The sequence below is a fragment of the Quercus robur genome, chromosome 10, assembly GCF_932294415.1.
Source record: "Quercus robur chromosome 10, dhQueRobu3.1, whole genome shotgun sequence".
In the NCBI taxonomy this organism is placed as follows: domain Eukaryota; kingdom Viridiplantae; phylum Streptophyta; class Magnoliopsida; order Fagales; family Fagaceae; genus Quercus; species Quercus robur.
Genome location: NC_065543.1, coordinates 423,222 through 439,218, shown reverse-complemented (window position 1 = coordinate 439,218; position 15,997 = coordinate 423,222). Strand labels below are relative to the sequence as shown.

At 32.4% G+C, this 15,997-nt stretch overlaps 1 pseudogene; it reads right to left on the bottom strand.

The window, feature by feature from the left end:
- Positions 1-15,997, bottom strand: part of LOC126702707 (MLO-like protein 1) — a 95,906-nt pseudogene that overhangs the window by 68,736 nt on the left and 11,173 nt on the right.

Genomic DNA, 15,997 nt, shown 5'->3' with positions numbered 1-15,997 from the left:
CATATACTCAATTTGACAGTATAGATAATATGTAGCTGCTAGGTGCATGGTCGACTGATGAGGAACATATCATAAAGCGTATACAAATTCTATGGCCAATCTTCCTTCTAGAGTAGAAATTGCACACACTCAACATTGAACAATGTAAGTCATTTAAATAGTTAATGCAATCTTCCTTATATTTTTGACACACCACACATGCGTGCGCACACAGAAGCATGTGTTAGGACGATGAAATGGATTGAAACTAAAGGGTACAGAATTTATTCTTGACAACATAGTTGTGCAATATAATTCATATGGACATAAAAAAATCCCTGACCAATATCTCTAACAGATTTATATTTGTAAATACTAGTATACAAGTATTATTAATGAAACATGGAATAACATCCTTCTTGACATCTTCTTTGGCACATGTTCCATTTGTCCTAAACAGTCAACTATAATGAAAACAAGCTTTTGCTTGTGTATAGCAACAGTTTGAAGTCAAATGGATGAATGATCACCTTAACATCAATGACGTCAATTTTAGGAACTTCTTGCTTTTTCTCATATAGAATTTTATTAAAAAATAAATTTAGTTGACTTGGATAATTAGATAAGGTGGAGATTATGGTCTCTATATTTTACTAAATTTAATATAACTAGTCGCTAACCCGTGCGATGCACGGGAAAGCTACCAATTTTTTCCAAATGATGTGACATTAGCTATTGGAATTCAACATCGATTCTCTAGTAGCAAGTTGTTATTTTTCTATTTCATTTATTTCATGTCTTCCACTAAATATTCAATGCATTCATTATATTTAAAAACATATATTCAAATTGATTATCTAAGTGTTTGCAAAAAACTACAATTCAATCAACTCTAGAATACAAAATAGGCTGGGGTAAAAAATAAATCATAACTCAGTTTCCACACAAAAACAAAGGAAGCAAGCTGATAACTCCATCTCACTCAGTTTCCACTAAACAAATTCAAACCCATAGCTCAGTTTCCACACAAAAACAATTCAAATTGACCAATAGCTCAGTTTCCACACAAAAACATATATTCAATTTGATTATCTTAGTGTGTGCACAAAAACTCAATTCAATCAACTCTAGAATACAAAATAGGTTGGGAACTTCTTTTTCTAAAGAAAAATCTTGACGTTATATATCATGGCATATTCCCAAATACATTTTCGTATCTACCTATAGAATTTTCAAAATTTTACCATAAAATACACAATAACTTCTTTCTTATAAGCTACCTGATTATGCAAGCATCAAGTAAAATAGCATTCCTAATCCATATATGCATGCATACAAATTGCAGGGTTCACGAATAAAACAGACCTTCACAAAAGCAAAAAATTCCTCCTGAATGCGAACAACAACTGCCATTCTCTTCAAGTGGGATGCAAAGTGGTGTCTCTGAACAATCTGAACAGCATTGCCACTTCCTCTGCAATTTATAGCATGTCATAAAATATGAACAGAATATGATTAAAAAATGGAACTTTCTAACACAGCAAGGACTCAAAGTAACATACATACTGAACAATGCCAGCAGGGAAAGACAAAACTACTCTTTGCCAAAGTATGTTTCCTATTGTGCCAAAGGTGGATGTAAATTTTCAACATATAGGTTAAGGGTTCCATTCTCACAGACAACCAAATTACACAGGGACACAGCAAGGATTCAAAGAACATACATACTGAACAATGCCAACAGGGAAAGAAAGAAATAATCTCTGCCGAAGTATGTTTTCTATTGTGCCAAAGTTGGATGTAAGTTCTTAACAGATAGGTTGAGAGTTCTTTTCTAACTGATGTTATTCTCAAGTTCCTAGTTTCTAGTAAGGGGCATCTTCTAAGAAAGTAGTCTCAAACAGCTTAACAACAATAGGTAACTTGAACCAACCAACATGAGTAAAAAAGAAGGATGAAGTGAATGAAAAAGAAGATACAAGCACATCCAATCTAAATGCCACAAGCAAACCAACCAGCCAAAAAGTAGGACCATAAAAGCACAAACTACTTTAAGGAAAATTTATTATAGGTTCTCTATAAGGGAGTTGACGAACATTCAATAGTGTATTCAAATATGATTGCAGAAAAATGGTCACGGTTGGCATTCCTTGCAGACCAATGATACTTGGATAATTACATCAAATTCATAAGAATCCTAAGATTGTTAATAAAAGAATTCTGATGCCAAGCACTTGACTAAAATCTTATGCTGTGAAAAGTGCAATTCTTTACCAAAATACACTATATATATATATATATATATATATAGACGAAACAAATAGCTTTAGAAACCCAATGTAATTCACCATCCAAGTACAACAATAAGGTTTGTCACAAAACTGAAAACCATATAAAATTACTTAATACTTATTATCCATGTCTATTATTGATTCAAGTGAAAACCAAAAAATTATTTTGGCCACAGTACATGTTAATCTATTCTGAATCAGCCTCATCAGCCTGAATTGCCCGGTTACATACTGAATTATGTTTGCAAGATCAATAAAACACGTAAACATTGATGATTGATATTGTATAAATACCCACCAACCAAAATCAACAACACGCAAAAAGAAAAGCAATTTGCTGATGGAAAAAACAAAAGCTTACTTTGTTTGGTTTGGAGGCAGACCCTTTTGCCAATGGATGAAGAGACCGAGCGAGGTTTGGAGGCAGACCCTTTTGCTGATGGATGGAGAGAGAGAGCGACTGAGAGAGAGAAAAGCAGACACTTTTGCTGATGGATGAAGAGAGCAAGCGACTGAGAGAGAGAAAAGGAGAGGCGCTTGCGAAAAGAGAGGTTTATAATGGTTTTCTTAGGTTTCGGTTTTTTTTTTTTTGGTTTTGGTTTTATTGTTTTATGTTTTATGTTTTATTATTATTTTTTTTTAATGTTGTGCTTTTGGTTTTGGTTTTATTGTTTTATGTTTTATGTTTTATTATTTTTTTTTTAATGTTGTGCTGACGTGGAAAATTGTGGGAGCTTCAAAAGCTTCGGTTATATATATATATAGATTATTATCTTTCACAGGTTACTTTTTAGGGAGAATGAGCATGTTTAAACCAAATTCTTGACCAAAATTATCTTATACCACTGAGAGCTCTCTAAATTGCTGCAAGCACCTACAAGATTGTAAGACTCCTTTTATAGAGCCTAAGCTTGGGTGAAATGTAGCAATGCCTAGTTGCAGCTACAAGAGTTGTTTACGATTAGATCCTAGATAAGCACGTCAAAATTTTGAGGGGACATATGATGGTTTCTATGAACTGATGATCTAGGACTCCATTTTATATTTGGCAACCATAATTTTTCCTTGATCTACATTAGGTGAAAAACTATAACATTCAGCTTTAAAATATTACAATCTCCTTGTGATAGGTTAGAAGTGTTCAAAGGATGAACTAGATACCAACAACTGTCAATGACACTGCTATATTAAGTCATAAACCAAATATATATAACATCTCACATAAAAAAGTCACCTTGTATCAAATTTAACTCAGAAAATGCAGTTAGTGTAAGACTGGCTAGTTCCTTCTAATCCAACACCATAAAAAAAACCGCATCCGCATAATCTATCATGTGAGCTAGTGGGCATCAAAATTTAAATTCTAGTTTGAACTAGTGCACAAGCAAACTTTGCTGGACTTTCTCTTTCGGTACAAACAGAAAACAAAGATAGGCAATCCAAATGTTCTTACATGGTATAATCTTCACAAAATAATGACTAATCGAATTGCATAAATATATAAGCAATTTAACAGGAAAACTATGACGTAGAACTTACAATGAAGGGTATGAATGAAATCCAGAAGTATGCATGCCAACCTACAAGAAAAGTCAGAATACATGATGCATTGGAGATAATGATCTTCATGTAGCTGAGCCTAGAACAGAGACAAGAGCTATGACATTATATGTTAGGGTCATATTTTCTTTGTAATTGGTTAATCTTTTGACAAAACACACTTTACTTGTAATTGGATAAACCTAAGATGGGCTTAATATATTAAGAAGTATGTTGATCAAATATATCAAGTTGTATCTTTGAAGTCATGAAGATTAATTGAAGAAACAAGTAAGGAAAAGTTGTTTCATTAAGTCTCGACAAATGCTCAATAGATACTTCTATCGACATTAATTGAAGAAGCTCGACACAAGCTTGATCTATCGAAAATTACGATTTCAGAATTTCCAGAGCTCTGAATCATAGTGATAAAAAAAAAAAAAAAAAAAAAAAAAAAAAAAAAAAAAACTCATAATTTGTAGGTTTTTTGGTTTTTTTACTGTTATTTTGTGTTGTATGAGTCATAATGATTAAAAAAAAAAAAAAAAAAAACTCAATGATGATTTCAAAGTACTTTTCACTTTTCTTAAAAAGGATATGGAAGCTCAATTAAAGACAATTAAATTTTGATAATTGGATATGTTTTTAGCTAATTTATTTTTGTTTAATCACATTTTCTTTATGCTGATACTTACTAACGATTTCCGTAATTTCATTGAGATAATGAATTCGATGTTTGCGATTGAGGTCTCCATATTCTGATATGAGAATAGAGTGGTTTAGAAAGTGTTTGAGAGGTTGCTTAAAAATATTTAATTTTAGAATATAAAAGTATTTTATACTTTAAATTCTTATTTAAAAATTTAAAAATCATATAATCAATTTAAAAAATAAATTCTACTTTTAATGGTAAATATTATAATATGTTGTAGTCTTAAAGTGTTATACAATTTTTTTTTTTTTTTTTTTTTTATAAAAAATATGAATTAAGAAAATCAAGTTTCAAAGTATTTAACAATATTGTGGGCAAATATAAATATTATACAACAAAATAAGTATTATATGTAAGTCTTAATATACATAAAACTGATTTCAAATTAAATTGTAAAAAAAGAAGTAAAAAAACGAAGTTTGAATTAATGTAAAATTAACAAGAAAAGAATACAAACTTTGATGTAGTTTCAATTTAATTTTCTCTGGAACGGAGGAGGCACGATCCAAAGTACAGGGGGCATTTGCTCATCCAAAGATGTTAGTTTGTAGTGTTGTCCAAAAGTTCCATCCATTATACATTGAAGACACCCACATCAAGAGGTCTATAAGACTCACTGAATACACCAGCTTCAAAATAGTCAGGTGTGAAATAGATGAAATTTGGCTGGCAGCCTGGGAATTTTGCAGCAGTTGAGATAGAGAAAGACATTGAATAATTGGTACCTACAAAGAATGTGTCACCACCCAAACTTTTTTCCTCAATACGGTCCATCACCTTGCCACTTTGCTCATCCAATAGTAACTTGTAAACCTTGAAATGGTTAGTATGTTGCAATGTAAGATCTAAATTCCTTTGGACATAAAAATGGTCTCCCCCAGATGAGGATTCCACAAGATATGCCCGTTTAGAAAATGTTGGAGGATCCATTTTTGGTGCAAGTATCTTTACTTTGCTTCTTCTGCTGCGCCTGCTATAACCATCTTTAGCATCGAAGCAAAGAAATTTTTTTTTTTTTTTTTGAGGGTGAATCGAAGCAAAGAATTGAGCCCCGATGAGTGACAGCAAAGGATTGAGGTTCAATCTGAGGGAGACGAATGGTGCGTCCATTCTTGAAAGACACTTGTTTTCGTCTAACATGCCCAGCCAGCCATGTGAAGAACCGCTAAATCTTTCGCAATCGGGGCACTCGTAACTCAACGTTATAGATGATTTTTCCTTGGACAACACTGTACAACCTTCGCTCTGTTGGGGTGTGGTTTTCGGTAGGGATCAATAACATGGGAGGTAGTTGTTTACCACAACGCTGCTGCTTTGCTTGATTATGGTCCTCTGAAACAGATTTCCACTGCTTGCAAACTGCACCAAACCGAAGATGGTCGATGTGTTCAGGTGGTAACATGTCTAGAATGGTGCACAGAACCGGCACTGGAAGATACGCCCAGTCTCTGTCTGGCACAGAACCAGCAAGCGCCATGCCATGCATCCAAGTCTTAGAAAGTCGTATCAGCAACAAGAAACAAGATCAGAATTAAGATGATCAAGTGTGGGATGAAGAAGTGTTTTAGACCTAGTTTTATAAGGATGAACAGGTGTTTTTTCCTACTTCAATCTCTATTAATATTCCTAATTATCCATTTCCTATTATACTAAGAATTCCGATGGCTAAGGCTAACCCAATTTATTGAAGGTAAAATTCTTTTAACAATCAAATTTAGTTATTGATGATGTCAGTCTCAATCTTGAAACATCGATCCTATTTCTGTGTGGGTGTCTAAAAGAACGTTGGTGATGTAGGAGAGATTATATCCAACAGAAATAGTAAAGGACGGAACTAGAATTTTGATTTGGGAATATGAATAATTTTTTTTTTTTTAATGATGCAAATTACTGTTAATTTGGCACTAACAAATTATCAACGTGCTAATATGTAATTAGAAAAATACTAAAACTACTATAAAATTTTTAACAAAAAATTTACAAATTGACATGATAATTAATGTAATTAGTGTCATTTCAACAAAATAATAAGTTAGTATTTATATTAATTTTTGTAATTGATGATACATCAATTTATAAGACTTATGTAACAAAATTCATATTATACCTAATATCACTCATTCAATTAGGAGAATGAATTCTTTCTAAAAAAAAAATTAGGAGAATGAATGAGAGTTGAGAGAGGGAGGAGAGTTCTCAACTAAGAGAGAATTGTTTAAAAACAAATGGAGTCAATTTTGTATGGTAACTATTTCGGTTTAGTTAAGGGAATAATGTGTTTGGGTATCAATAAAATACCATTTCAGGTTTATTTATAACAATAGTTTGGTATAAACTTTTTTTTTTTTTTAACTATTATATAATTTGTAAGACTTTTTAAGAGTCTTTAAAAATGATATATCTTATCAATAAAAAATTGATATAACCAATAATAACAATTATTATATTATAATGAGATGTTCCTTAGAAAAGGTGTATGCCTAGATATATTGAAAAAAGAAAAAAATTAGATGCAAAAAGGTGGAGGCTAAAGTTTCCTGATGGTGGTGGAATCAAAGCTGTAAAAGACAATGTGTGAGGGGTTATAGAGATTACTATTTATTTTCATCTTATTTAACTCTCATGTGATCAAATAAGCGGATAAAACAAGAAATGGAAATTAAGCGGACCAAACCAGATATGTAAATTTCAAATTTTTAGTATTAGATTTGTTATTTTTGGTAATTTTATGTAATTTATAGATTTTTAGGATTAGAGTTATTCTTTCCTTACTTTTAGGTACCTTTAATGTTGTTTAGTCAAATTAGGGTTTGATACGCTTTCCTTTCCTAATTGCTCTAGGCTTTCTAATTGCTCTAGGTTTTCTTTTTTACTATTTAAACACATTGTAGCAAAGGCAATTCAGTTTTAATATTAATAAAATTTAGATTTTGTCTTTCTTTGGTAGATTCCAAAAAATTATCATATTGTGGATTCAAGGAACCTTCATTACCAAAAACTAGCAATTTATTTTCTGTTCTATCTTTTTTCTTTTAGAGAGAGTTTTAACTTATAGCGTTTGCTTCTGATGATAGATACCAATTGGTTTTTGGTATAGGATGGGATTGTACCCCAGACCTCTTATTCAATCATAAAAAACTTTACCAGTTGAGCTAATAGGAACCTATTGTTTTTGTTTTATTTAAGAGAGTATTGTGTGTGCTTTTTTCAAATACTATTTTTAATATTAATTTAACAAAGTTTGGTCAATGAGATGTCAAGGGGAAAAGTGTTTTTTCCCTTCAATTTTAGGATGGAGAGTGTCATTTTCCCAAATTTCAAGGGAGGGGAGTGTAATTACTTTTTTTTTTTTTTTAATATGTGTTTTGGTATTGTGTTTTTTAATTTCCTATCACAAAGACTTCTCTCTCTCTCTCTCTCTCTTTTATAGTTTTGGTTAATTGAATTTTGGTTTGGGTTAATACTTACTTTTTTTCTTCTTCTTATAAATAGGAATTTGAGTTTATATCAAAACACATTTTTCATAGTTATGAATTTGAATATGCCTACTAATTGTTTGAATAATAAATTATTGCAAAGTCTACCTTTTGTTCCTTTGGTTTCATTTTATGTTGGTTAAGGTAACATTTTAATTTTGTGATGAGTTTTGATTATCATGATAATCTCATTATTTTTTTAAGAGATGAGTAATTTGAATAATAAATTTTAAATTTAAAAAGTACAATTGTATATTAGGCAAATATAGCACACTACAATATTAAAACTTATTTAAACCCAAATCAAGATCTCATACTGCACTTTCTTTAATTCTAAATACCAAAATTAGCCTAAATTCTCTCTCTACTCTGCACAAAGGCTGCTCCCACTCCCAGCTTGATTTTTTTTTTAATTTTGTCAATATCTTGATATTTGTTGATGACCACAGTGGAGGAATGTTAGTTTGTAATATTATCAGTGATGTTTATTGTCCTTATGAGTTTCGAAAATTATTTAATGATATCCAAGAAGAGATTGTAAAGTGGTTAGAATTTGTCAAACCAAAATGTCAAATACTTAATAGCATTCAAAAGTGTCAATTGGGCTTTAAAATTCCTAGCTAATTGTGACAAAACATGAGGCTAGAAAACATGGTCATATATATTAAAAACATACCATTCTCAACTGTTGACACAAATAGATCATTCATAAAATCTTAAATGGGTCATGCTAACAAGTGCCTTTAAGGCATTGGTTAAGAATCCATTCTAGGAAAATTTTGACAACATTTTTATGGGAAATGGAAAAAGCTATCAAAACATTAATTGCTTTTTTTTTTTTTTTTCCATAAAAACTTTCTTTAAATGAATTATTAACGAATGACCTAAGGGCATTCGTTAGCATTTCCCATCCTAAATTCATGCCCATCCCCCCCCCCCCACTCCCAAAAAAAAAAAAAAAAAAAAAAAATTCCAAACCTTTAGCTCTTGCTTACTCCCTGCCCAAAGTTCTACACTTGTATTTGTTGTTGTAGAAATTTATAAAATTAGTGATTTTTTCTATGTTGTTGGGTTGAAATGACTTTCAATTTTGTTTTTGAATAATTGGATTTCTTTAAAACGAAGCACTTGAATTTGGCTATCGGTCTAGATCTTGAAAGTTGAAACATCCTATTCCTGTGTAAAAGAACGGTGATGTAGAGATAATATTATAGCCAATACTTAATGAGCGTTGTGTTGTTGTATTTTAAGCACTTGATATCTGGTTGTGTCTGTTATTAGTCTGTTTTGTTAGCTGAGTGCCATTTTTTGAATAATCCATTATGAATAGACTGTTTGAATATAATGTAGAGAGATTTTCACATGAAATAACTACTAATGACTTTTCTTTAGAAAATAATTCCACATGATATATTATCAAGTTATTTAGTTCTGATTGCTAGCAAACAATTCTATTGAACTTAGTACTTAACTGCTTACATCAAAATTATATCATCATTTTACACATCATCATCATTACTATACAAGAAATAAAATCAATAAACCAGCTATATAGTATGCATTTGAACAATTTTAATAAATATGTAGCATATATCAAAACACAACTATTTCTAAATTTACCTTAACTTCAACAAGTAAAAAACCACCCGGCTAACTGCAAGAGTTTTGAGTGAGACTATGATGCCCTTATCTATGTCCACCGTAGAGAGTTGCAGCTGCAATCTCTCCTCCATTGCCTTCTTCCATTGCAGATACTTCACTCATCTGAATTGCCAAAGGAGTAGTTTCTTTTGGACTCATTTGGCTGGATGCATGAGTAGTAGAACCCTGAGTAGTAGTAGTAGTAGTTGAGCCATTAGCAGCCTTTCTCAAACCCCTGTTCTTTTTTGCCGTTTGAGCCCAACCAACTAGCCCTTCTTGTATGTGTTCTTCAAATATAGCCTTTTTAAATGAACTTCCCATCTACATTAGGAGCATTCTTATTAAACCTCTCAAATGCTAAAAATCCTATTTTTTAGCATTTTTAAGATAAAAACACCACTCCATTAAACCGGCCAAATCTTAAAGTGCAATCTCATATTTGAGACCGCATTGTAGCTACAATTGTAAAACAAAAATTATTTTTTAAGGCATGTTTTGTAGACTGTAATAGGCATTGTAATGTAATTGTTATTCCTATGGTTTAATTATTCTTTAGTTTGGTTATGCTTTTATTACAAGGAATAGTCATTCCTTATGAATAGCTATTCTTCAAAATGAGAAATAATTATTCCTCTTTAAAATGTTATATTAACTATTCCTTAATAAGTGCAATAATTTCAAAACTTAATATATTTATAAATAAACAAACTTTCCATATACATTTAATAATTATAAAAATAAAAAATCATAAAAAAATAACACATATCTCTGTTAAACTTAAAAATAATAATTTTTAAGGAAATATAATTGTATGAGTAAGATATTTCCTAAAATAAATGTGAAGTTTCATTTTTATGTTATAACTCATAACCAAACTTCCCCCTCAAAAAAAAAAAAAAAAAAAAAAAAAAAAAAAAAAAAAAACTCATAACCAAACTAATGAATAGGTTTAGTTATTACGTTACAACATACTTTATTTTGTTTATTTATAAATATATTAAGTAATCCCCGTGTACCAAACATCCCCTTATTCCCTCAGGCTCTCTCTTCTCTCTCTCTTTCCTCTCTCCACTTCTTTCTTCTCTCTTCTCTCTCTGTGCTTCGCCGATGAGTGTGCTTCGCCGATGGTTGTGGGTCGTGGTCTGATGTGCTCCGGCGATTTTTGGGTCTGAGTTCACGGGTCTGGGTTCATGGGTTTGGGTTCGTGGGTCTACGTTCGTGGATCATCGACTTGACCGGGGTTGAGATCGGGGTGGTGGGTTTTGGTTAAGGTTGAGAACGAGGTGGGTGGGTGGTGACTGAGGTGGGTTGCTGTGGCTGAGGCGTGGGTAGGGATGGTCATGGGTAGGGTATGGATCGGGTATACCCATACCCGATCCGAAAAGTTTACCCATGGATACCCGATTATCAATACCCGTTAATATCCATACCCGAATCTTACCTGAATATATTATCCATGGATATCCATACCCTACCCGAAACCCGAAACCCATTTAATTTTTTTCAATTCAAAACATTTTAACATAAAAACTAATCAATTTGAGCCAGCGGCTGCCTAAAATTATGTTTTTATTAGTTTTATAATTTAGTTTTCATTTTCTTTAAGAATCAGCATAATTAATAAAGAGAACAAGCACTATTATTAAGCTTGTAGGGAGTTGGGGAGGAAAATAGAACAAAAAAGAAAAAAAGAAACAAGAAACATAAGTTGGTATTTTGGGAGAAAAGGAGAATGGAGGGCAGAGATCAGGGAGGAAGATGGAGAAATCTAAAACAACGACTAGGATTTAGGGGAATGGGGTGCTGTAGTGCCACGTGGAGCCCGACTTCTTCAACTTTGGCCATCCTAGAAAACCATAAAGAAGAAGAAGAAGAAGAAGAAGAAGAAGAAGAGTTGGATTTGGTGAGCAATGCGAATGTGAATGTTAATCATGTTCATCAGGCACCTACTACAGCTACAGGAATGAACCTAGCAATGGCACTAGCAGCTGAGCGTAATTCAAGGGATGAGAATGTCAATGTGGGTCACCCTACTGCTCATCAGGTGTGCAGAAGCAAGAGCTTGGTTTTTTTTAAAAAAAAAAAAACAGGTCGGGTTTGGATAATATCCATACCCTACCCAGTTAAGTTCTACCCATTAAGAACCGAGTATTACTTGAAACATTTGGATCGGGTAGGGTTGGATATCCATTACCCAACGGGTATGGCCATCCCTAGGCGTGGGTCTTGGGTTTGATGGGTTTTGCTTGCTGTGGCCGCCGTGGGTCTTGGGTTTGTGGGTTTTGTTCGCCGCTCTATCCTCAGCCTCCCTCTCTTCCTCTCAGTGAGCTTCTCTCTCTCAAGTTTGGTATAGTTTTTGTTGTTGTTTGTTTGTTTGTTTGTTTTTTTTTTTTTTTTTTTTTTTTGGCTATGGGATTGATTTTTGGATGGATGCTAATTGTGGAGGCAGTGGGTTGGCCAGTCTGGGTTTGCTATTGAATGTTGATGGTTTATGGTGGTGGTGGCTGACAGTGGCTAGCCATTGAGAAGAAAGTGGTGGAAAGAGAGAGAAAGTGGTAAAATAAAAATAATATTATTTAAATGAAGTTTGATGTTTGGTGGATTGTAAAATGATACGTTAAAATTGATAAAACAGGATTTTAAAATGGTAAATGTTAAAATATTTAGCATTCTTGATAAGAATGCTCTAAGGAATTCAGCAATCTTCATCAGCCTAAAATCCCAACATAAATTAATTGATCATAAAGAAGGTGAATTCTCAGTGATGATCCAACTCACCTGTGTGACAATTGCATAAAGTGGTAGGGTACTATAACTGCAGAAGAACTGAACGAATACCCTATGAATAAAAGTTGACATTTAACATCAGATTGGTTCATCAATAGAAACACATGATTTCAAGAATAGAATAATTATTATCATTGTTTTACCCTATAACAAGTCTTGGGATGATATAGTTGATTTTTCCCATTATGCATGAGTCAAATCCATATTGAACCTGTAACATATTGAAGCATCATAGGAATTCAATCCATAGTTTTCATTTCAAATTTATCTTTGTCTCATTAGTATGTAATGAATATTAAATTTTAATTGGTTTACCCATATCCAAAAGAAAAATGCCAGTTCAAATGAATTCTGAAACAGGATGATATGAATCAGCAAGAGAACAATCCGGGGCCTATGGAACCAGAAGTGATCATCTGAAGGATGAACTACCAAATCACCTACAATTGCTGTATGTTTCTCGGCAACCTCATGGGCCAACTGGATAATTACATGCTCTAACTTAGTGCCCACAGCAAGTAGAATCTGTAAAATATAAAAAACAATATCAATGTTATGGCCCTTACCCTACATGTTATCTAGGACATATACAAGATGAACATGTAGTTTGATGATCTGAGCAGACACACAATTATTATGAATCATTTATTTGATTGTTATTTTCAACAAAAGAACATGGTAAGTTAAACAAAAGTATGGAAAAGACACTAGAAATGAGCTAACACATTTTTCTTTAGAAGCTGAAAAGCCTGAAATCCATCTATTCAACTATAACTGTATAGATAACATGTAGCTGCTAGGTGGCATGGTTGACTGATGAGGGACATATCATAAAGTGGTATACAAAGTCTTTATCCAGTCTTCCTTCTAGTGTAGAAATTACACACTCAAAATTGAACAATGTCAGCCATTTAAATAGTGCATGCAATCTTCCTTATGTTTTTGACACACACACACAAAAATGTGTTAGGACTTGATGAAATGGATTAAAATTGAAGGGCACAGAATTTAATCTTGACAACATAATTGTGAAATTTATTCACATAGACATAACAAAATCCCTAACCAATATCTCTAACAGATTTATATTTGTAAATACTAGTATACAAGTACTATTTAATGAAACCAGGAATAACATCCTTCTTGACATCTTTTGGCACATGTTCCATTTGTCCTAAACAGTCAACTATAATGAAAACAGAGCTTTTGCTTGTGTATTGCTACAGTTTGAAGTCAACTAAATGAAGGATCACCTTAACATCAATGACGTCAATTTTAGGAATTTTCTTGCTTTTTATCATATAGAATTTTATTTAAAAATAACCTTAGTTGACTTGGATGATTAGATAAGGTGGAAATTATGATCTCTATGTTTTACCAAGTTGAATATGATAGAAACTAGTGACATGCTTGCAAAAATACAGTTTAATATAATTATTATCTTTCACAAGTTCCTTTTTAGGGAGAATGAGCATGTATATACCAAATTCTTGCCCAAAAATTATCTCGTACCACTGAGAGCTCCTTGAATTTCTGGAAGCGCCTGTAAGATTGTAAGACTCCTTTTATAGAGCCTAAGCTTGGGTGAACTGTAGTAATGCTTAATTGCTGCTACAAGAGATGTTTATGATTTGGTCCTATATAAGTATGTCAAGCTTTTGAGGGGACATATGATGGTTTCTATGAATTGATGATCTACACTAGGTGTAAAACTGTAAGATTCAGTTTTAAAATATTACAAGCTCCTTGTGATAGGTTAGAAGTGTTCAAAGGAAGAAATAGATACCAACTGTCAATGACACCGCTTTATTAAGTTAAAAACCAAATATATATATTTTTACATACAAAAGCCACCTTCTATATCAAAAGGAATTTAACTCAGAAAATGCAGTTAATGTAAGACTGGCTAGTTCCTTTTAATCCAACATTAAAAAAAAAAAAAAAAAAAAAAAAAAAAAAAGAAGAAGAAGAAGAAGAAGAAGAAGAAGAAAGAAACCACATAAGCACAATCTGTCATGTGAGCTAGTGGGCATCAAGATTTAAATTCTAGGGTGAACTAGTGCACAAACAAACTTTGCTCTTCCGGCGCAAACGAAAAACAAAGGTTGGCAATCAAAATGTTCTTACAAGGTATAATCTTCACAAAACTGTGACTAATAAAATTGCATAAATATATAAGCAATTTAACAGGTAAACTATGACGTAGAACTTACAATGAAGGGTATGAATGCAATCCAGAAGTACGCATGCCAACCTGCAAGAAAAGTCAGAATACATGATGGATTGGAGATAATGATCTTCATGTGGCTGAGCCTAGAACAGAGATAAGGACTATGGCATTATGGTCATTGGAACTCAGAAATTTTGATGAATAATTCATAGAACATGACGTTCAACTCAACAGTAATTAGATTTAGAAATGTGAGTCATATGGACAAGAACTTGAAACCTCTACAACGAAAATTTCTACACTGTTTTCAGAACCTGGGTTAGGACCATATTATAAATGCGAGTCAGAATAGAAAAACTGGGTTGCTAAGGATGGTCTTAGGGCCATACATTCAATTATGTGCGAAAAACCTGTTACACTTTGTTAATGTGAATCTCACATTGTGAGAGGGAGAGAGAGAGAGAGAGAGAGCTTACCAGCCACATTCAGCAACAAGAAAATGACCACAAATAACCAAAGATACCAACTGCAATTGATGAAGTTAGAATTTAGTAGGATCTATCAACTAAGAGGAATCAGATTAGAAAGTACTTAGTGCACAGAGAGCTAGTATATTGTAATAAAATACATGGAAAATAGAAGTACTACCATTTTTCAAACAAAAGAGGTTGAGCATAAGCACAAACCTTCAAAGTCAGTACTTTTTTATCGGTTTAACCTTATAACTCCACATTAGGAATAATAAAGCTCAAAATATAGAAAATAAGATAGTGGGTGCACTTGGAATGTCTTTAATTATTGTGACTAACCTTATTCCAACGACTTTACTGAAATCAGCTTCAAGGGCACGAATCATGTAATTGTGGAAATTAAACTGTGGGTTTCCTCTGCAATGAGTCTACAGAAAAGAAAGATACTAAAAATCAGAAAGATTATCTAGTGAAGTAAAAAGTAATGGGGTTTTGAGAAAAAAAAATAAAGAATAATAAATTGAATACATGTAGAACTTTATATAACTTACCATAATGAAGCCCAGTCGCATTGTCAGATAATCTGTTTTGGTCACAGACCCATAAAATTGCTTGAAAAATGATTGCTGAAAATGATGATGTCATTAAAAAAATAAATCAATTCTGATGTCCATTACAAGTCAGGCAAGCATCCCAGAAATGATTTCTAATGTCATAGCTGAAATATTTCATTCTTGATTATTATACATAAAATGCACAGGAAAGGTGATCTACAACATTTAAATTTTCAGAGTGAAATCATTTTTTGTTAATCTCTTTTTCTTTTTTTCTTTTTCTTTTTTGTCTTGAAACTGACCTTTCCCTATGCATTTCAGGCTTGTTAATATTTGAGTAGTACATGGGTTTTTTATAAAAAAAAGTACGTGTAGTCT